The sequence below is a fragment of the Simochromis diagramma genome, unplaced genomic scaffold (genome assembly GCF_900408965.1).
Source record: "Simochromis diagramma unplaced genomic scaffold, fSimDia1.1 OVJJ01000699.1, whole genome shotgun sequence".
In the NCBI taxonomy this organism is placed as follows: Eukaryota; Metazoa; Chordata; class Actinopteri; order Cichliformes; family Cichlidae; genus Simochromis; species Simochromis diagramma.
This window is the reverse complement of record NW_024387495.1, coordinates 92797-115773: the sequence shown is the minus strand read 5'-3', so window position 1 is coordinate 115773 and position 22977 is coordinate 92797. Positions and strand designations below refer to the sequence as shown.

At 44.5% G+C, this 22977-nt stretch overlaps 1 protein-coding gene and 2 long non-coding RNA genes across 4 annotated transcripts in view; 2 read left to right on the top strand and 1 right to left on the bottom strand.

Annotated features, from left to right (window-relative positions):
• LOC120725645 (RNA binding protein fox-1 homolog 1-like) overlaps positions 1 to 22977 on the bottom strand; it is a 293134-nt gene that overhangs the window by 179965 nt on the left and 90192 nt on the right. The gene's annotated exons all lie outside the window — the stretch shown is intronic.
• Positions 10609 to 15404, top strand: LOC120725646. 2 transcript variants are annotated; one of them, XR_005694161.1, is made up of 3 exons: positions 10609 to 13164; positions 13228 to 14652; positions 14949 to 15404. It is a non-coding gene; the product is annotated as an uncharacterized LOC120725646 (long non-coding RNA). The 2 variants fall into 2 exon arrangements; XR_005694160.1 differs by having other exon boundaries at positions 10631 to 14652.
• LOC120725649 lies at positions 19602 to 20338 on the top strand. Its single transcript, XR_005694164.1, has 2 exons — positions 19602 to 20029; positions 20110 to 20338. It is a non-coding gene; the product is annotated as an uncharacterized LOC120725649 (long non-coding RNA).

Genomic DNA, 22977 nt, shown 5'->3' with positions numbered 1-22977 from the left:
AAGAATTTATTCGTAAATTAGGGTGGAAAATAAGTATTTGGTCACCTCAAACAAGGAAAATCTCTGGCTCTCACAGACCTGTAACGTCTTCTGTACGAAGCTTTTCTGTCCCCCACTCGTTACCTGTATGAATGGCACCTGTTTGAACTCATCATCTGTATAAAAGACACCTGTCCACAGCCTCAAACAGTCAGACTCCAAACTCCGCCATGGCCAAGACCAAAGAGCTTTCGAAGGACACCAGGAAAAGTATTGTGGACCTGCACCAGACTGGGAAGAGTGAATCTACAATAGGCAAGCAGCTTGGTGTGAAAAAATCAACTGTGGGAGCAATCATCAGAAAATGGAAGACATACAAGACCACTGATAATCTCCCTCGATCTGGGGCTCCACGCAAGATCTCATCCCGTGGGGTCAAAATGATCATGAGAACGGTGAGCAAAGATCCCAGAACCACACGGGGGGACCTGGTGAATGACCTGCAGAGAGCTGAGACCAAAGTAACAAAGGTCACCATCAGTAACACACTACAACGGCAGGGAATCAAATCCCGCAGTGCCAGACGTGTTCCGCTGCTGAAGCCAGTGCATGTCCAGGCCCGTCTGAAGTTTGCCAGAGAGCACATGGATGATACGGCAGAGGATTGGGAGAATGTCATGTGGTCAGATGAAACCAAAGTAGAACTTTTTGGTATAAACTCAACTCGTCGTGTTTGGAGGAAGAAGAATACTGAGTTGCATCCCAAGAACACCATACCTACTGTGAAGCATGGGGGTGGAAACATCATGCTATGGGGCTGTTTTTCTGCCAAGGGGACAGGACGACTGATCCGTGTTAAGGACAGAATGAATGGGGCCATGTATCGTGAGATTTTGAGCCAAAACCTCCTTCCATCAGTGAGAACTTTGAAGATGAAACGAGGCTGGGTCTTCCAACATGACAATGATCCAAAACACACCGCCCGGGCAACAAAGGAGTGGCTCCGTAAGAAGCATTTGAAAGTCCTGGAGTGGCCTAGCCAGTCTCCAGACCTCAACCCCATAGAAAATCTGTGGCGGGAGTTGAAAGTCCGTGTTGCTCGGCGACAGCCCCAAAACATCACTGCTCTCGAGAAGATCTGCATGGAGGAATGGGCCAAAATACCAGCTACTGTGTGTGCAAACCTGGTAAAGACCTATAGTAAACGTTTGACCTCTGTTATTGCCAACAAAGGTTATGTTACAAAGTATTGAGTTGTATTTTTGTTATTGACCAAATACTTATTTTCCACCCTGATTTACGAATAAATTCTTTACAAATCCTACCATGTGAATTCATGGATTTTTTTTTCACATTCTGTCTCTCACAGTTGAAGTGTACCTCTGGTGCAAATTACTGACCTCTGTCATCATTTTAAGTGGGGGAACTTGCACAATCGGTGGCTGACTAAATACTTTTTTGCCCCACTGTAAATACTTTAATTATTTTTATCTCCTTCCTTCATCATCCATAGTGTTTAATCGCAGACATCCTTTAGTTACTGTGTAAAGGTACATGCGTGTAAATATGATTTTCTTAAAAGAAGGAGAGATCAGAGCAGAAGAAGACAGAACAAGAGACACACTATAGAAGAGAGTTTAATTATTACTAATCGTTATAAAAAAATGAATTGAATTGATTAAATGAAGCAGGCGTGTATAAACACAAAGAGAGTGAAAAGAGGTGTTGTTGCATGTTGCATGTCCCAACGATTCAGCAGCTAGCGATTGGACCATGAATGACACTGATGTGGGCCGAGCACCCACAGCAGGCACATCGTTGTCTGTTTAGTCTTTTCTCTGACTGACATCTTTCCAAATCTTTTGTTTTTCAGTTTGTTAGTTCTCATTACTTCTGGAACTTTCTGGCTTTTATCTTACCCCCACTTTTCTACCATCTCGCTGTTCTGTAGCATCCTTTATCTAGTCTTTCCTTTCTGTCGGTGTTCCACCGCAGACAGCTGCACAGGTGGGTCTGCCTGCTCCTGCCCGTTTAACCGGCTGCTTGGCCAATGGGGCTTTGAGCCGTGAGCTAGCATGAGGCAGACAACATCCTCTGTCCCCAGGAAGTATTTACGAGGAAACATCTGCTGAAGTCCACTGAGACACTGGTAAAAGAGGCAACATACGGGGAAGGATGCAGCTCATTAGAGGATCTCATCATCACGCTCTGCTTATAGTCCAGCAAATAAGCGAACAGGAAACCCCACCGAGTCTTCTGGTTTTGATGAAAATGCCAGATTTAAATGGAGTTGTGAAGAATGGCACAGTTTTAGGCATGCATGTGAATGCAAACATCTTGATGCATGCTCAATCATCCAGGTAAGTAAATTCTGTTCATCTGGATGTTTTCAGTGGGAGAAACGTTTCGTCACTCCAAGTGACTTCTTCAGTCTCACTGAAGGAACAATTTAAGACCGATTGTCTGCATGATCAACTCTCCAAGTTATAACATCTCCAAGTTTCTGGCTTCGATCCTCAGCCCGCTGGTGGGCAGCTCTGAACACCACATCCAGAACACCCTGGATTTTGTTGAGAAGGTGAGAGATGTTATGATGGAGGCAGATGAAACCATGGTCTCGTACGACGTTACATCTCTCTTCACTTGCATCCCAGTCACAGAAGCGTTGGAGGTAGTACGTATCACGTATCAGATCACAGGATGACCCCAACCTCAGCAGCAGGACCACTCTCAGCATCGACCAAGTGTGTTTGAACTGTGTCTTCATTCCACCTACTTCACATACAAGGGTCAGTTCTACAGGCAGAAACATGGGTGTGCCATGGGCTCCCAGTTTCACCCATCGTGGCCAACTTGTACATGGAAGAAGTGGAAAAGAGGGCTTTGCTATCCTACCCTGGAACACCACCAAGTCATTGATTCAGGTATGTGGATGACACCTGGGTGAAAATCAAATCTCAGGATGTACCACAATTCACGGATCACATTAACTCGGTGGACCGACACATCAAATTCACCAGGGAGGATATGAAAAGTGGCAGGTTAGCCTTCTTAGACTGTGAGATTTCCATCAGTAATGGGGGACATCTGAAAGTACCGTAAACCTACACATACGGATCAGTATCTAAGGTTTGACTCTCATCATCCACTGGAGCACAAACTGGGTGTCATCAGGAAGCTACAGCACAGAGCGAACACCATCCCCACTGACACAGCAGCCCGGGAAGCAGAAGAACATGAAGAAGGCCCTGAGTAAATGTGGTTATCCCAGCTTGAAAGGCTCCTAAAGAAAGCGAGGAAACGTCTCTCCCACTGAAAACGCTACGTCAAGATGAACAGAATCAACTTTTGGAGGTGAATGCAAACAGTTACATGCTGAAGGAGAATGTCAAGGGTGAACATAGTGGAGAAAGTTGCAGAAACAACAATGCTGTGAGGAAGTTTAACTTCTAAAGGTAAAGGCTGAGTAAGAGACTGAGAAAAAAGGATGCAGGACACTGGAGGCAGGAAGTGTGCGCTCATCTTCATCAAAGCTTTTATAGACAGTTTTTACATTTAGGTTACGTGTTTGATTGGACTGTTTATGTTTGACCACTGTGAGGCTCAGACACTTGGATAAACGACACAAACATGCTGTACAGGAATCTGCAGATATGTTGGTGCATCTGTATGAAAAGCTGTTCCTCAGAGTGAGAGGCTTTTGTTTCCCAGTCTGCCCAGTGAGTCCCTGCAGCTGCCTGCATTAAAGCATCAACTCAAATGGCCACAATACAGAAATGATTTAAAGCGAACCATGCATGGTGCATTTTTTGCTTCATACTGAGATTGGAAATATGCCACTCTCTCTTGCCTGGAAGCACCTCGCCTCACTCGTCTCGGTCAGCAACTGCTTTCAGAGGATTCCCACGAGGCTGCTGGGGAAACAGGGAGGGGTCGCTAAGCTTTGAGGCAGCTTCTGCTGGTGTGTTTATTCCAGAGACTAAGCACTACAAAGCCATCTAAGTGTAAAACAATTAGATTAGCATAAATATGTTCAGTTATACATGCAGATTTAAGGCTTGGCACTTTGCAACAAGCAGAAAATCCATTGAATTATTCACAATACACAAATATTGGTTAAATCAGATTGAAGGAAGCAAAAACAGCTTCATTATTCTACAGTGGCTGGGAGTGCACCATATGCCTCTGTCCATACTGATCAAACATTTTACACCCTGGTTACTCGTGGGCTTGTGTTAGTGCCCAGGCTCAATTCGTAAGTGAAGAAAAACAAACATCTTGTAAGCAGAGAGCTAAAAGCAGCACAGCTCTCAGTGTCTGCTCGAAGTTTTCAAGCCGAACAAGACGTGAGCTTTTGTTATAATCAGTATTTCCATTGTTCACCATATTGGTGTAATATCCTGCTAATCACACTATGCTGCGCTTTAGTTTGAATGCTTAGTAAGCAGATTTACCCTGAAGTGAACAGAAGGCCAAACCAGAGTGAAGTGAGCAGTGAGGAGCCTCACTGAGGCTGTTGTTTCACACTTCCTGTCTAGTGTGAAACAACTGAATAGCTAACATGCCTGCTCTGATAGGAGATATTATACACTCAGGCTCAAAGAACACGAACACCTAAAACTGAGCACATGTAACCCAGGGCTGCCACACAGAGCAATGATCTGCAAGGTCGAGAGAGATGCTGCTGATGTAGCCGGTGATACATGCAGTCTGTCTAATGCTAAGTCCAGGGAAATCATTAAACACCATAACACCAGGATACATGTACATCACTGGATTCTAGGTTTGTATGCAGAAGCCAAGAGGTATCGGGGGACTTGGACAAGACATTTCATGCACGAAATGCTCATCCCATCAGTTTTAAAGGGAGAGAAAATCAACCTTGGGAGGATGTGCAAATGAAGGAACGCAAAGATGGAGGGATCGTGCACAAGGGGCTGAAGGAGGAGAGGAGGAGACAAGAGGTAAAGAGTCATGTTTTATAAATGAGCTTATTTTAGAGGCAGGGGTAAAGAAAGAGCAGCTTGTAATTCTCACTTCAGCTTTAAGAGCACAGCACACTGCAGCAAATAGACTGAGCCCGCTCACACTCCTCTGTCACTCCTGCTACTCCCAGCCCGCCTCTTTCCCTCTTCTGCTTCTCTCCCATGCTGCATTCATGTAAACACACACACACACACACGCACACACACACACGCGCACACACACGCGCGCACACACACACGCACACAGTATCACTCATGGGGTGAGCCAGCTGGCAGCCAGGGCAGCCCCACATCACCATTACCATAGGAATCCTCAATCACAGGGAACTGCCGGTAATGGAGCAGTGCTGTGTGTGTGTGTGTGTGTGTGCATGTGTGTACGTGTGTGTGTACGTGTGTGTATATGTGTGCATGTGTGTTGTATGGATCACATTGTTCAGGGTGTAGTCTTCTCACTGTGGTTTAAGCCTGGAGGAAGCTGAGGTGACGTCAGGAACATGTGATGTCATGTTAGTCATCAACAAACTGATGTGATTAGAGGGACTGAGAGCAGCTGGGCGTCTGCTTTTCTGCTCAGTCACATCAGACATGTTTTTCTTTGTTGCTATGTAAGATTCATCTTTCCAGTAACTTAAAGGTGCTGATGCCATTTGGCAAGCAGGTAGATTCAGGGGGAAAAACACTGAAGGCGCAGTGTAGGTGCGAAGGGTCTGATGTCTACACACACGTGTGCACACTGACCATCATCTACCAGCACTCTGCATCTCAGCTCCTCTTTAGCTGCTAATACATGCTAAAGTCTAACCAGGCAGCATTCACACACACACACATGCACACACACACACACACACACACACACACACACACACACACACACACACACACACACACACACACACACACGCACACACACACATGCACACACACGCACACATGCACACACACGCACACATGCACAGACACACACACACATGCACAGACAAACACACACACACAAATACACACACGCACACACACACACACACACACACACGCACACGCACACACACTCGCACACACGTACACACACATACGTACACACACACAGTCTCACACACACACATACACACACACACACACTCGCACACACGTACACACACACAGTCACACACATGCACACACACACACACACAGTCACACACAGTCACACACATGCGCACACACACACACACACACACACTCGCACACACGTACACACACACAGTCACACACATGCACACATGCACACACACACACACTCGCACACACATGCACACACACACACGCACAGACACACACCTTCATGTCTCTTCATTCTCTTTCTGTCACACAGAGCTGGTTTTATTTCCTCGGCTTCTCTTCCATAAATGCTCTCTTCTCTGTGTGTAATTCACCACCTGCCATCGGGTCCTTTCCAAAACACTCACATCCTGTGGGCAGCTTCAGTGTGGGTGAGGGTGGGTCAGTAGAAAGTAATGCAGGAGCCATAAAGATGACTTTCTTCACACTTCTCTTCATCATCGAGTCATACGATGGGTTATTCAGGTTCATTGACTGTGTTGACATTATAATAGTTGATATTGTCACTGTAATCTGATTAAATCTGAAATCATTTCATTCATCGAGTTTTTTAAAATCTCTTTTCAGAGCGCTGTATCATCAACATGTGTTAGTTTCTCTACATGAAGCTGTTGTTAGATTTTTCTTTTTATCCCATCATTAATAATGACTAGTGCAAATGATTACTGAGATATTGCAGAAACAGCTGCTCTGGCTCAAATATATGACAAGAGCAGCACTCACCCGTCATATATAACAGAGCAGCTGTGTAGTGGTTTGTGTGCAGAGTGGGTTTCCGTCAGGTACCCAGATTCCTGTGTCTTAGGCTAACTGCTGATCCTAAACTATCCATGGATGGGAGGCGGACAGAGTGCTTACAGTGTGCCCACCAAAGCCCCGTATGTGTGGTAGATGTGGCCTGTAGTCTAAAGTGCTGTGAGTGGTCAGTTAGATCAGAAATGTGCTGTATCACAGGCCCGTCTGTACCAGCTGCTCCCTCTCATCGTTTTTGTTGTCTGCATGAAATGCTATTTTTAATTCCACACATCAGTAGATGCGATGTGACTTTTTCAGTGGGACAAACATTTACAATAATATGAAGAAAATGACTTGATCATTAATATTCAGCTTAATCACTTTAAGCACCAACAAACTGACCTCACATTGTTCAGCAGTTTCAGTCATTGTACAGTTTATAAGGTTGCAAACCTGCAGTCAGCTGAGACTGAAGGCGTCACCTGGATGATGATGAAACGTTTCTCTGTCCACATGAACAGAATCAACCTTTTGGGATTTCCTTACCTGATAATGGAGCATGCACTGAGACATTTGTTGATTTCACACTCTCGTCCAGCCTTTCTAGTCCCTTCCTCATTTTTCCTCGTCTAGATGTTTTCCACCAAACTTCTCGATGTTGTCATCGTTTGTCATGCAGGTAAAGATTAAAGTGCTCTCTGTCCAGGGTTCAAGTGTTCACTGGCCTACATTCTTTCTCATCCTGCACTATCTGCCAGGATTCTGGCACGCAGGGCCCACCCCATATGCCACTCTGCAGCGTGGCCTCGATCAGTCTGGACTGGTCTGGCCTTAATGGGAAGGACTGGACCAGCTTGGTCCAGGTGGATGTGGGCCATTTCTCTCCTCTGTCCAAAGGAAAAAGAGCCACCGGGGGAACCTTTATGTAATAATCATTCACTGGGTGACATGATATATCTGTAATTACCAGGAATGGCTTGCAGAAAGAAGACATATCATATTCCACATGGCAGCCACCGGTAATTAGCTGCAATTAGGCACTGGCTGCATGCAGGGAAATGTAAAGCACTGCTGATTGTTATTATGCTGCTCTAAATGAAATGAACACACTGACAAATAATGAATTCTACTTGCTTAATAATAAGAATACTGCTGCTTAGTGTTTGTGCAGCCACACCTGTCTGACTGCATGCTTTGTAATCACTGATTAACAATGACCACATTAAGAGTCGCTCAACTTTCACATGAATACATGCATATACTCCCCTGCTTTGTTAAATGCATTAACAAAAACAAAGCCAAGTGAATGACGGGAACATTTTTTGACTCTCTGCTGCAAAGCAGAAAGAACTGGGTTATTTCATGATTTCAGAGTGGAAGCAAAATGAACTGCGTGTGACAAAGAACACGCATGTCAAAGACAGTTATTGCTGTAAAATGATACACCCAGGATATCAAAACATCCTGTTGTTCTCCGTAACAGTCACACTGTAAGAATCCAAAATCAAACCAAAAACATCTTCCTGACTTCAGGATAACGACCGCGTCAGCCTGGAGCGCTCACAGGAATTAGAATAAGGAGACGGTGTTGGTTTAAGGCCTGTCACACAGCTTTTTAGGTTTTATGTCTTGTCTCAACATTAGAGAGAAAACATGAAACACTGTGTGTGTGTGTGTGTGTGTGCGCGCGCGCGCGCGCGCGTGCGCGTGCGTGTGTGTGTGTGTGTGTGTGCGTGTGTGTGTGTCAGGATGGGAACCAGAGAGAAAGGTGAGGAGAGGTCAGCCTGGTCCGACTCTCCTCTGTTGTATGTGCACAGGCAGTGATGTGGACAGCTAATCAATACTACACTTAGAGCCTCATAACTGGCCTGCTCAGGAACTTTCCCCCATCTTTTAGTGATGTCATCACCACTCCCTCATCAGAGGGAGAAAAAGCAGAAGAGCGCTGAAGGGAGTGTGAGACGTTATGGTCACTGAGCAAAAAAGAAACAGATGATGCCTTGAGATAAAAGTTTCTTAATTTATTCTCAAAATGAGAACAAAAAGAAGGACACGACATGGATACAGACAGACAAAGAGGGTTAGGGAAACACGGCTCTGTCACAAATTATTTTCATTTCAAAATAGGCTTTTCTTGAAATGGTGCATTTGATTTGTTTTCCGTGTTCTATTATTAATAAATTATGTGTATATGAGATTTACAAATCCTTTTAATAATAATTACATGTGATTTAAGATTTGTAAGGTAAACCTTACTTACAAACCCTTAAATGTGCACCAGGAGTTTAGAGTTTTTCAAGCTGACAGCTTCACACCGATCCACAAATGAAAGACGTATTTAAGTCCCAGTGTAAAGCTGGGGCATTCCTCTGTATCCCTGCAGTTTTGTTTGTTTTTCAGTAAAACGGACATTTCTGTATGTATCTGTCAGAACAGCTCATCGCCTCTACGAGGAAACAGATTTAGCAGTTAAAGACACAATAGACTTCTGGGGAAAGTCAGTCAGGGAACCTCTGTTGTAAATCACTATGGACCATCCTGTGTAGTTTATGCTGATTACTCTCTGTATATTGTGAATATAGATTTCACTAGCTGGGCCCACGTCCTCATTTTAGGTTTGGCAGCATTTAAGTAGGTAAAGATAAATGCTTGGACATGAATTGAGCTGCGGTTTGGGGAAGGCCTCGAAAGGGACTGGCGACGGCTCCCGGGCCTGGCAGATCCCCAAAGAAGGCATCCCTTAGAAGCAGTAATAACTGTGCGATACAAAGGTCGAAGATGTCAGCGGAATAATTTGATTTTCGATTCGACTTATTTATACAGCACCGAGCCACAGTGACAGACGCCTCAAGACCCTGCAATGATGTCTAGAGGAAAACCCAACAATCATATGACCCCCTATGAGCAAGCACTTTGGCGACAGTGGGAAGGAAAAACTCCCTTTTAACAGGAAGAAACCTCCGGCAGAACCAGGCTCAGGGAGGGGCGGGGCCATCTGCTGTGACCGGTTGGGGAGAGAGAAGGAGAACAGGACAAAGACGAGCGCAGGGAGAGCGAACCTCGCTCCATGGTGTGGAGTGGATGAGCTTAGACAATTAGGAAGGAATGGCAGGAGAAGAGATCAAAGGAAGTTGCAAACAACGGAAATCTCGATCGGGTAGCGATGTGGCTCGACTTTGAGCTGAAGCTCTGACAGAGAAGAATGCTGGATTTGAGATTTGAGGTAGGGCTTGGCGGCTTGAAAAGCATGTGAGCTTATCTTTGAGTAGAAGATGGAGAGGGGGTGCTTAGCTGGTTAATTACTTCTGTGGACAAGAGATATTTTATTTTGTATTCTTAGGGTGACAGTTTATAATCAGAACTATCATTCATCACTCATTTAGTATTGTTGAATCAGTTGATTGAATAATCTTTGAATCACATCTATGTTACTCTGAGCAAGATATTAATGTATACAGATTATCATCACTTTAATACAGTCTATTGTTGTTCTGTATCATTCTTTATATTTGCTTAAGCTGTTGCACCACAGCATTGTGTTCACACCTCTCGAAGATGTAGGTCCGGTTGGACCTTGGGCCTCGTACATTCAGTTTTGCACGTAGTCAAGTCTACACCAGCGTGCACAGAGAGTCATGTAACACACGCACGTTCACACACACATTTATTAGGAAAGGGGAGGTCGTGTCAGGACATCCTCTCTGTAAGGACACACAAGTTTCACAAAATGCACAACATGTCACCCACTTGTTGTCTCTAAAGTATCATCCGATGTTTATATAAGGAGAACTTTGGACTATGGGGAAATGTTATCATTTCCAGTAAGATCTAACTGTGAGGGCGTCTCAGGACATGCTCCCTGTTTGACATACACACCACACACACTGGTTTCCTCTGAGTGCTGGACTGAGTGGAAACATCTGGAGGCCATATAAGGGGAACTTCTTGAGTTCTGAGAACTGACTGATACTTATCATGTGACTTGACGTCATCATTGCAATAAAAGCCTTGTGACATGGTTGTTCGGGGGAGATCAGCTCTGAAAGGTTTGTGATGCTCATCTTCCCCACATATTTATATGTGTATAATAAAAACCACTATTTTGACATCAACTGAGAACCATGCAGTCGTTTGTCTCCTCCTCAAAAACTCGAACCTTGACACTTCAGATAAGGTAACGATAACGACTTAGCTGATTTCTGAATGAACAGAAGAACAGCAGCCGCTTGGGAAGAGTTGATGAATTGAAAGACTGATTAGAGGAAAATAATCTCTATAAAAATAACCCCCAAAATTGTCCGAGAGCAGAGTGCGAGTCCACTGGACTTTGTGAGAGATGATAAGGCATTTAGACACAGTCAGAACCGTGAGTCGACTTAGAGAGCGGTCTCGAATGATTGTATCGAGGGTGGATGCCTGATGATGCTGGTGAAAGCACGTGAGAAGTGAAGGGACGCCATGAAGAATTATGTGCATGGCGCATTTTGGTTGTCTTAAAGTGAGCGATAGAGGACAGAACCTGGCATCCTGGTGCCACAAAGGTTCACCTTTGCTTTGTGAAGGCAGGAAAGATGGCAACAAAACTGGGATCTCGGTACCGGAATGATTTGCTGCTACACCTTGTGGAAGACAGGACAAAATGGAGAAACTGTCATCATGGAGAGAGGGATTTTTTATTTATTTTTTTTGTGCAAGTGATTGATGGCAGAAGCTGCCAATCCGGTACCGGAAGGGTGAGCTGCTTAGGGAACTGACCCTTGCATCTCGGGGCAAAGAGCTTTTTCTGCATTGCAAATAGGGAATAGAGACATGGAACCTGCCATTTTGGTGTTGACAGGAACGTCTGCTGCTTAGCATGTGAGGGCTAGATGCAGAGAAGCTGGCATCGCGGTGGTAGAAGGATTCACTGCTGCATTGCTGTGATAAATGCATAGAAACTGGCAACTCTATATTAGAAAGCATGCTGCTGCATTTGCGAATGAGGGATAAAGAAGAACCAGGAATCTCGGTGCCAAGCTTGATATTGCATTCGTAAAGGAGGGACAGAGGAAGAGAAGCTGGCATCCCGGTGCCAGCGCTTGCTACTGCATTTGCGTAGGGGCATAGAGGAAGAGAAGCTGGCATCGCGGTGCCGAAAGCATGCTGCTGCATTTGTAAATGAGGGATAAAGAGAGAACCTTAACTTATGCAGAGAAACTGACAACGTGGTGGAAGAAGTTTGCTGCTGCGCTTACGAATGATGGATATAGAAGGAACCAGCTAGAAGGATTCTCTGCTGCTTTAGCCATGATGGATGGACAGGAACTGGCAACTCAGGGGTAAGAAGCTTGTCACTGCGGTTTGCACATGGCAGATATAGCAAGAACCTGACACCACTGTGCTAGAAGGGTTTGCCGCTGCTTGCAATGATAGATGCAGAGCAACTGGCCGTTCAGCCGTAGGGAAGCTAGATGCTGCATGCAAATGGGGGATGAAGGAAAACCTGGCAACCCAGTGCCTTTTTTTTATTAATTAATTTTGTCTATGCAGAGAACTGCCAACCGGGTGGTAGAAAAGCTGCTGCTTTTGCGAATGAGGGATAAAGGAACCTGGCAACCCGGTGCCGAGGTTTGCTGCAGAGGTTAGCCGAGGAGGGACGAGAGGCTGGGAACCTGGCAACTCGGTGCCGAGATTTGCTGCAGAAATTTGGGAAGAAGGGATGAGTGGCTGAGAGCCTGGCAACTCAGTGCCGATGTTTGCTGCAGAGTTTAGCCGAGGAGGGAAGAGGCAGGGAACCTGCCAACTCGGTGCTGAAGCATGCTGCATTTGCTACGGAGGGATGGAGTACTGACAACTCTGTGCCTTTTTTTTTTTTCTTTCTCTTAACTATGCTGAGAAACAGGCAACCCAATGGTCGAAAAGCTTGTTGCTGCTTTTGCGAATGAGGGAGGCAGGAACCTGTATGCGAAGGGGTTGATGAGTGTCTGAGCACCTGGCAACCCGGTGCCGACGTTTGCTGCAGAGTTTGAGAGGGATGGGTGGGTGGCTGGGAACCTGGCAACCCGGTGCCAAGGTTTGCTGCAGAATTTAGCTGAGGAGGCGTGGGAGGCTGGGAACCTGGCAACTCTGTGCCAAGGTTTGCTGCAGGATTTAGCTGAGGAGGCATGGGAGGCTGGGAACCTGGCAACTCGGTGCCAAGGTTTGCTGCAGAATTTAGCTGAGGAGGCGTGGGAGGCTGGGAACCTGGCAACTCGGTGCCAAGGTTTGCTGCCGAATTTAGCTGAGGAGGCGTGGGAGGCTGGGAACCTGGCAACTCTGTGCCAAGGTTTGCTGCCGAATTTGCGAAGGGGGGGATGAGTGGCTGAGTGCCTGGCAACTCGGTGCCGAGGTTTGCTGCAGAGTTTAGCAGCGGTGGGATGAGTGGCCGAGAACCTGGCAACTCGTTGCCGAGGTTTGCCGCGGAGTTTAACAGATGAGAGGTTGGGAACCTGGCAACTCTGTGCTGAAGCATACTGCATTTTTTTTTGTGTGTGTGTGTCGTCTTTGCTGAGAAACTGGCAGTTCGGTGGTAGGAAGCTTGCTGCTGCGTTTGCGAATGGCGGATAGGGAAGAACCGGGGTTCTAGGTGCCAACCTCCTTAAGCATTTAGTGAAAGGAGGGAAGGAAACAACACGACGATGGAGAACAGTAGACAGTATGGAGCTAGCGACAGTTTTCCAGCTTGCATTCCTACCTGGCGCTCGCGGGTGGGTGGAGCTACGAAGTACGCTGTAGCTTTTGCTGTTGGAGCTGCGATTTGTTTGGAAGCGTGGGTTCGGCACTGACGGCCGTCTGCTTTTCGGCTAACTTGCCTGGCCTGAGACCCGTTTCGGAGCAACGTGAGAGGAGCTGTGAGTTCTGCTGGCGGGCGACCCCGCTGGTTTTTGCTGAAGTGGCGGGCGGCAGGAGTTACGTCATGACTGGATTTAGCGCAGATGAGACGACTGGATGGATGGGTTAGCAGACCGCATGTGGCAAGAAAACTGCTAGGAGGTCGTCAGCATTCGGTTCTTTGGAAGCGCTGCCATGATGTTTGGTGTGTTTCTGGGATTGCCGGAGGAAGAGATGGATGCAGAGCTTGAGTAGTTGTTCGTCTGACGCGCTGACGGACGAGAGGGCGATTTTAGCGAATGGAAGGGTGAGTAAAATTACGTTATTCTTGAGAGATGAGCTGTGTTTAAAGGTATTCGCCGAGAATGGACCCTTGGCGAATCACGTAAATGAGAATGAACAGCTTGTGGAACTGGGGGAACCTATATAGATGACAACCGGAAAGAGTGTGTTTGGAGGCGTGGTCCCGCTCCTGAAATTCTGATACACAATCTCCAAATAATCCAGGTAACGTGGACCTTGTCATGTTACTCTCACCATTCTCTGGTAATAGCAGACTAAGATCGTTAAAAACTTCAGGATGTATGTGATGGATGCATGCAACCACACAACTGAGATACTTAGGTAATATTCATTTGGTCTTTTGTCTTATGTTTACGTTATGCTCTAAAGCTTCTGTGATCATAAGTTAACTAATTTGATATTTTGAGTTTACCTGTAATGCATGACAGCACTAAGCTATAGCCCAAATGGTGGCATAGACTTTGCTTTGCATTGTTTGTTGTTTTATATAGGTATGTTATATTGATTGTATTTCTGCTCTTTCTGAGTTACCTGACCTCCGCTCCAGTCCTTCCTGGTTTGGCCGAAAGAGGAGGCTGAGGGTGGAGCTGGTTTAAATGCAGAAGCCAATAAAGTGGACTGGACCATCTATTGTGATCATGCAGGGGGAATGGGGTTCTTCTTGAATGATGGTTAGCTGTTATCTCTTTAGTTTTCACCTTTGGTGTTGTGAAATGCACTATACACAGGTACACACACACACACAGGTCTTTATCACCAGCTTCCACATTTATTTATAGTTTTCCCAGGTTATGATATGAACACAGTCTGACAGCTGTCGGTCCCAGCTGATTTCCCTCTCCCCCCGCTCCTCTCCGTCTCACTATAAAAAGGGAAGGAAACCATTATCAGTCCAAATCGCCATCAGCTGTTCTCACCGGCATCTCCAGCACCGCCCTGTTGAGCCCACTGCACCACTCCTCCCCTGCAGCCGCGCTCGGGACCACACCTTCGCCACAGGTGTATATAATGGTTTATTCATTTGCTATATAACTGGAGCTGTTTCTCATTTGGGCAGGTCAGTTTGTTGAGTTATGTTTTTGTTAAGTGACTTTTGAGTAGCGTTCTGTTAAGTTAACCTCTTTTATGGGCCCACTTGGTTCTTAAAAACTTTATTTTTTGTTATTTTGAATTTTTGTAATCATCTTGTCCTTTTTGGGGGTATAATAAAACCCATTTTTTTGAAGATTACATTTGTGCCTGTGTGTTTCTGGCTGCTTGGATCATGACAATGTAGAAGCAGTTTTTTAAAACCATATATTAACTTTTACAGGCCACTGTGTAATTTAATTTAATATTTTATCTGTTAAATCTATGCTTCTGGTAGAGCAGTGATGAGCTGATGAGCTGATCTGTTTATTTAGAAAATGAAACATCTACTTTAAAAAAAAAAAAAAAAAAAAAAATGAAGGTACACAGAGGAAGCTCAGATGTCCCAGTCTCTGGGACTTGGGACTTGAATACATCTTTGCAGGTGAAATTTGTCTCAAAAGCCCACGTGGGCGTGCGATGTCATCTGTATCAGGCAGTGTTGCCAACTTAGCAACTGTGTCGCTATATTTAGCGAGTTTTCAGACCCCCTTTGTGACGTTTTTTTCTAAAAAGCGACTAGCGACAAATCTGGCGACTTTTTCTGGTGTTATTGGAGACTTATTTATAACAACTTTTTGACGTGAAAGCGAGTATCGCTCTTACTCTCAACAAGCAGCAGGTGCTGCCGTGGGCACCTCGCCCGTGCCAAAGCGCTCACGGGCGGAGGATAGTCCTCCCCCAGCTGCTATCAGGGCAGAAGATGTTCACACCTATGCGTCCGAACTGCAAATGAATTGCGCATGAGCGAAGCCACTGCTCCCGCACTGACTGTAACGCAGTCAGTTCTTTTACTGTTATGCTGTTTTGTGGATCAGATTTAAAACTACTTATACACACACACACACACACACACACACACACACACACACACACACACACACACACACAAATTAACTCCACCAGAGTGCCTATTTCAGGTCACTTTTGCCGGTCCAAGCCCAGGTAAAGGAGCAGGGTTGGAATTGTGACATTACAAAAAACAATAATTGCTAAAATAAATTTAATTCGTAGTTCTAAATAAACTCTAAATGCATTTAGGACGTTTTTTACTCACTTTATGTCTCTTCCACGATGTTATTTCTCTCTCCACCAACATAGGTTACAATTAGATTAGCATGACCAATTATGCAAACTAGGCGATGACGTCATTTAGCGACTTCTAGTGACTTTTAGGACAGCCAATAGCGATTTTCCTTACTGAGGAGTTGGCAAGACTGCTATCAGGAGATTAGAGCAGTTTCAGATTTTGTAAGTGAGCAGAGGGATGTTTTCAGCTTTAGACGTTTGTGTTCACAGGAAGGTTTTGGAAGGGAAAATGATCCGACTCGTCAAGCTGGACTTTGTGTGTCAGTATTTATTCAGGTTAGCATGCACACATTTGTCAAACTGTTCTACGAGCACGTGCTCCAGTCTACACACAGTCCTCAAAAACACACACATCACTGCACACATTTGTGTGAGCATTTGGTTTTGCTTGAGGATCATGTCGTACACATTTGTAACACTTTCTCTGCATAAACTTAAACAGAGGGAAACGTCTTTGTTTTAAACAATCATGAGTACAGTGTTCACAGAGCTTTAGTCTTCAGCTGCTCTGTGTTTCTCTTTGTGTCTTCAGCCCTCATATGAAGCCAGACTCTGCTCTTAATTACATTTCAGTATTGTTCTGTTCCCATCTGTTCCCAGGCCAGCAGAGATATAATCTGTCCAGCGTGTCCTGGGTCTGCCCACTCTACTAATACACTCACAAATATTTAACTTGTAACATAATCTGTGTATCTACAAAGGTTCATCTAAATGCGCTGGTAATCATTATGGTTTAGTGATGCTTTATAAACAATTAATTAACTATTAAATACCACCTTACTAATGCTTAAAAGTGTCCAGCTAGAATACAACTGTGAGACCCACTAAATGACTAGATATGAATGAAAAGTAGGAAATAATAAAAGCTCAAACTTGCCGACACTCAATGGCAGCATAGCAGAGATTTCTGCAGTCTCAATGCTCGTGCTGCTCCTCGCCTTCTGAGTTATTCCTCCTCTTACTTCATCGTTGCTCAACTGTGTCACTATGGCAACCCCACTTGCCTGCAGGATATTTACCTTACTAGCTTTATGTTGCAATGAGATAAAAAGAGTGAACATTAATTACCAAAGTATAGAGGGGTGTGTCTGTCTGTCTTCAATATAGGATCATTTCACACGACTCTAACATGAGTCCTTCCTCACATGACCAGTAACACAGAGGTGTCACTTCAAAGTATTATTTTAACTGGAGCTCATATCTGTCTGTGCACCCTTGAAAAAAATCTATTAATCTAGATCTATTTATCTATATATGTAGATCTATGTACATGTGTATGGCTGCTTTGATGCCATTTTTTTATAGATTCAACAACTGTTGATTTTTGTAACAGGATGTACTAAGTTATCGGTTATGTGTAGACAAAACATTGGTTCATCCGTTCATTGTACCTTTATCATGCTATTTCAAACATCAGTTAACAAAGATGTAAAAGCAAATCCACAGAAAGCGATCAGCAAGGACTGAAAAGAGTGAAAAAGCAGCTCATGTCCAAAGAAAACCTTTAAGAGACCTTCAGAAAGCTGGAGAGCTGCTGATCAAGCCCGCATGAAATGAAAAGACCTAAGACTTTTGCACAGTACTGCACAGCGAGGCGTCTCCTGTCAGTGAATAGTATAACTGTTACTGTTCCCTTTTCCTCTGTTGCCTCTTGCTTCGGTCTGGCAGGGTGATAAAAGCACCCATCCAGAGCTGAGCTCACCTGCTGATAAATCACCTCTCACTCTGCACCAGCACTTCAACATTCATCTGAAGCACAATATGTGGCACCGCGCACTGTTTGTCACCCTGTTATAACAGTAACAGCTGCCGTTACATGGTGTAGCACCCACAATCAAGATGGCTGCTGTAGCATGGGGAAACAGGAAGTGGGAGGGTGAGGAAGGCTTACAGTACGGGAGACAACAGCTGGGTGACAGTCACAAACGAGTAAACAAAGGCTGCACGACTGAGCCATTTATTATAGCATAAGTAGGCATTGTTGTTATTGTTGTCGACCGAGAAAAGAGGACGGAGGCGAGTGTGTGTGTGTGTGTTTGTATGTGTGAGTGTGTGTGAGTGTGTGTGAGTGTGTGTGTGTTTGTATGTGTGAGTGTGTGTGAGTGTGTGTGTGTGTGTGCGTGTGTGTTTGTATGTGTGTGTTTGTGTGTGTGTGTGTGTGTGTGTGTGTGTGTGTGTGTGTGTGTGTGTGTGTGTGTGTGTGTGTGTGTGTGTGTGTGTGTGTGTGTGTGCGTGTGTGTGCAGGATTTTTCAAAAACAAAGTGAAAAGAGGAAAATTTAAAGACAACCACCTCAGCTAGTGGTAGACTTCAAAATCAATTATCGAGCAATCCCTGCTGCGACAAGTGCCTCAAACACTGACACACATAAAGTACACACACACACACACACATTGATTTAGTGCCTCCTTCAAGAAACAGGCAGAAAGGGAGAGGAAAAGGAAATACATCACTCGACCCTGCGCTGATTTCTTCTTCTCTCTGTCTTGTTAAATGTGATGGCTGTGAGAGCTTGTATTTTATCTGGAAGTGAAGAAACATTATGAGCTGAAAGCTGGAGCGGCTCAGTGAATGCAGAGCAAACACTGCAATCAGCTCACAGCAGCTAAAGGGAGAGAACGTCATGTGTTAGCAAAGATGTCTTATATCTAAAACAACACAAAGAGAACAGATCATTTCCTGCCCCGTGTTCGTGTGTGTGTGTGCGTGTGCACATGCATGTGTTCTACAGCAGAAATGGGTAAGACTGCTGCATTGCGTTGCAGGTCCGACATGCTGGTGGTTCCACCAGATGCACCTCAGTCTCTGATCAGGATGCTAAAAAAAACTTTGAGGCTATTTTTTGGTGACAAGGTGAGGAGGGCAGAAAGGCAGAGATGCAGAACATCAGCAACAGTGACACGCTTGAAAAACAACAGACACAATGTTACTGGTTTAGGTTGTAAGTGACTCTTTATTTATACTGGTCTGGTCTGTGAGTTGTTCTGTAGGAGTTTGTTCTCAGTGTTGTTTGGGTTTGGCTTCAGTTACTCTGAGTATTTTTACTGTTGTTCTCTGTGTCCCTGTGATTGTGTTGATTGTGCGTTCACTGTGTCTACTTTCAGCCGTCAGTGTATATACATGCAGTCCTGTCATTCCTGTGTTCAGTGTCTCGGCGTGTGTGTTTTTGGTACTTTGGGTTTATGGATTTATGCTTCAGTTATAATTAAAGACTTTCTTTGTGTGAATCCTGCCTATACTGTGCTCCCTCGCTATATCGTGATTCACGTTTCGCGGCTGCGCTGTTTCGCCGATGGTTTTTTGGTGAAATTTTGCATGTTTTTTTTATTTTTATTACAGCTTATTGTGTTCTGCGTCCTGATTGGCTGTAGACCATTGTCAGTCAGTCTCGTGCCGTGTCTCCTGTCCAGGACAGAGTGCGTTCAGTTTGTCAAACTGACATAAATCTTCGATCCCAGCAGTGTGACTCTGCTGAACTGTATGTTTGTACGTTTTCTCCCCAACAAACACAACAATGTCGATGAAACGTCGTCACCTGCGCGTCTTTGGTTTCATCCTATAATACTGGACTCATTGTTCTAGGTTTGAACTCTGAGAGTTTAAACAAGAGAGAAACGTGTGAAGATGTTCATGCCTGTCTGAGTGTTTATGTCATGACCCTGTGCCTTCTCGGCTGACTCTGTATGGCTACAAGTGTTTTTGTTGTGCTGCATCTCCCTCTCTCCCCTTCCGCGCACTGCGCTCTACCGGGGCGGAGTCATGACGGCTCCAGCCCCTGGCTCGGACACCTGCAAACAATCATCTCACTCACTTCTTAAGGCAGCTGCTGAGAGTGCTTCCTCGCTGGATTATTGTGTAACACTCGTCAGTGTCATCACCTATCTGAGCCCTTTTTCCGAGTTTCTGTCGTGCCACTACTTACCTGCCTTTCCTCTCTGTGTCAGATTTCTCGCCAGCCTGAGGACCGCCGTTCGGTGACCTAAAGACCGGAGCCCGAGCTACCTGAGCTTCAGTGGATTGTGTATATAGCCGTTCCCTTCCCGTGCCTGTGTTCCCCGGAGACCCTCTTCCTGTGCCCCCTCACTTGTATATACCCGCACCTGGTGTCTACGTGTAAATAAAATTGTGAACCTTAGTGACGGTCTGCCTCCGAGTCCCTCCTGAGCCTGACAGTTTAAAGTGTGCAGTGAGGGGTTTTACAGCCTTCAAATTAATCTGTAATAATTGTAAGAAATAAAGTTGGCTACTTCGCAGATTTCACCTATCGCGGGTTATTTTTAGAACGTACATATCGTATTTTGTATGGTGTCACAGCTGAGATGACGATTGGCACATATCAAATATTATTTGTATGTTCTGTTAAAAAGAGAGTCAATTCTATCATTTTATGTATTGATATAAAAAATAAATGAGCTGGTTCTCATTACCAGGTTCTGTTTGAAACAGCCACAGATGAACAACCAAAGGTCACCATGTCATTATGGATTTATCAGAAACGAAGCCAAAATTCAGAAGCAGTTTGTGAAAAACTAAAAACCCTGCGTTGAAGGATCAAGTGCTCGGAAAAACTACCTCCAACCTCCTTTCTGCTCACTTTTTCTTTGACCTCCATGAAAACATCACGACATCTGAGTGCACTCACACTGCTCCCCAACAATGTGATGGAAGATGTTTGGCCTTTTGAAACCACGATGTCCTGAAGTCACTACATTACACGTCTTCCTTCAGCCCACATGTTCTTTCTGTGTTGCTTAATGTTTAATGACATTAATAATAGTTCCAAAGGTTTTAAACACAGTGACATAACTGAGACAAAATAAGTTGTGGTAAATCCTGAAAACACAACGGAGCAGCTTGTAAATGATTTTCTTACATCAGCACAGTATTCACAGTTCACAGGAGGGTTTGACATGTTTAACATGCCACTGTCACTGAACGCTCTGACTTAGAAACATTGATAAGCGATCAACTCAAACTCGTGGTGTTTGAACCCAAACTGCACTCTTTTCCTAACCTGAGTGAAAGGTTTGTCACTGCTTTGATTATTTTTTGTGCTCTGACTGTGTCTGTGTTGGGTTGGGATGATGTGGGCATCTTTTTGGTGGAGTCTCAGGTTCCCACTCACCCACCTCTTCCTCATTAATCTCATCAACATGATGCACAGAGCAAACTAGTGGCCCACCTCTTAGCATCCTCTCTGCTGTCTCAGAGTCAGCAATTTGTAAATGATACATTTTAACATGACTGGTGAACAGAGATGGGCAGTAGCACGTTCTTGTAATGCGTTACTGTAATCTGATTACTTTTTTCAGGTAACGAGTAAAGTAAGGGATTACTATTGCAAAACGGTAATTAGATTACCGTTACTTTCCCATAGGAACGCTGCGTTACTGCGTTACTAAAATCATGATTTTTTTTGCGAGAATGTCTCATGACAGTGACGTAAGCGAGTGCGCCGTTGGTGACAACAGCTGTGTGCAGATCAACAATGGATCATATATCGAGTGCAGAGAGAGTATGAGCGTGCAGCGTTTAAAGCGTGGAAGTACTGACCTTACTTTGAGTTTGATTCCATAAAAAGTGACAAAAACATTAGCGTCCGTTGTGCGTGGGAAGAAAACTTCTTTTTACAGCGAAAAAACCCCTAAACTTCCAAGCAAGCACCGAGTAGCTACGACGTAATGGGAAACTCACAGAGAAACTCGCGGATTCTTCCACTGACCGCTGCGGCACACCTACACCAGGGTAAACCTCCGCCTACCCCACTCCTGCTTTACAGGTGAAAATAGAGCAACAGGACCGCTGAGTCTTTGATGTTATTTATTTTCTGCTGTGCTTTACTTGCATCTATTTGAAAGACTGAGTGTAAATACAAAAAATATTTTATTTTATGTGCTGGAATGTGCAGAAAATAGGTTTAAATGTTAAACAAATTTCTTCCAGTCAGAGAATGTTGCATATAATTAAAATTTTTGCTTGATGCATAAAGTTAAAAGATTAAAACTAATAAACAAGTTTTAAAAAGAGACTTTTCCATTTGATTACATTTTGTATGATGGATTATGCAGAAAAAGTAGAATTGGGCTGAAAGATCTATCGCTTTATCACCTCTTCAGGTTGTAAATCGTGTTTTTAAAAAGTAACTAAGTTACTAAGTAATTAATTACTTTTGAAAATAAGTAATCAGTAAAGTAACGGGATTACTTTTTTGGGGAAGTAATCGGTAATTAGTTACTGATTACTTTTTTCAATTAACTTGACCAACACTGCTGGTGAACCTGTTAGCGGCTCTCCTGGACTGGTCTCCCTCTCCTCTCTCTGTGACCTCATCAGTTTCCAGAGCTTATTCTAAATCATCTGTAACCATAACAATACAAATAACTGTCAACAAGTCACCTGTTAACCATCTAGTAAACAACAATGCAAATCATTGCTTTGTTACCAGAAGAACAGTTGCAGTTCTGGACATTAAACTTCGGTTAATCTTAAAGGCTCATTTGGGTTTTTCCTCATATACACAGTGTCAGATCAGACAAGAAGGTTTAGAGAAAACATTCAAGATTTTTTTCTGAGAGCATGTTTATACTCCACATTGTCTTTAACCCTCGAGTGACCCTAGCGAAAAAAGGGACCATTTTGGGTACGAAGGGCAAAGGATGGGTATAAATTTTAAGGGATGCTCAAGGGTTAATAATGAGTTATTATTAATCTCTGGCTCTCTTCCTCCCCTCACCCCCAGCAGATGGCCCCGCCCCTCCCTGAGCCTGGTTCTGCCCGAGGTTTCTTCCTGTTAAAAAGAAGTTTTTCCTCCC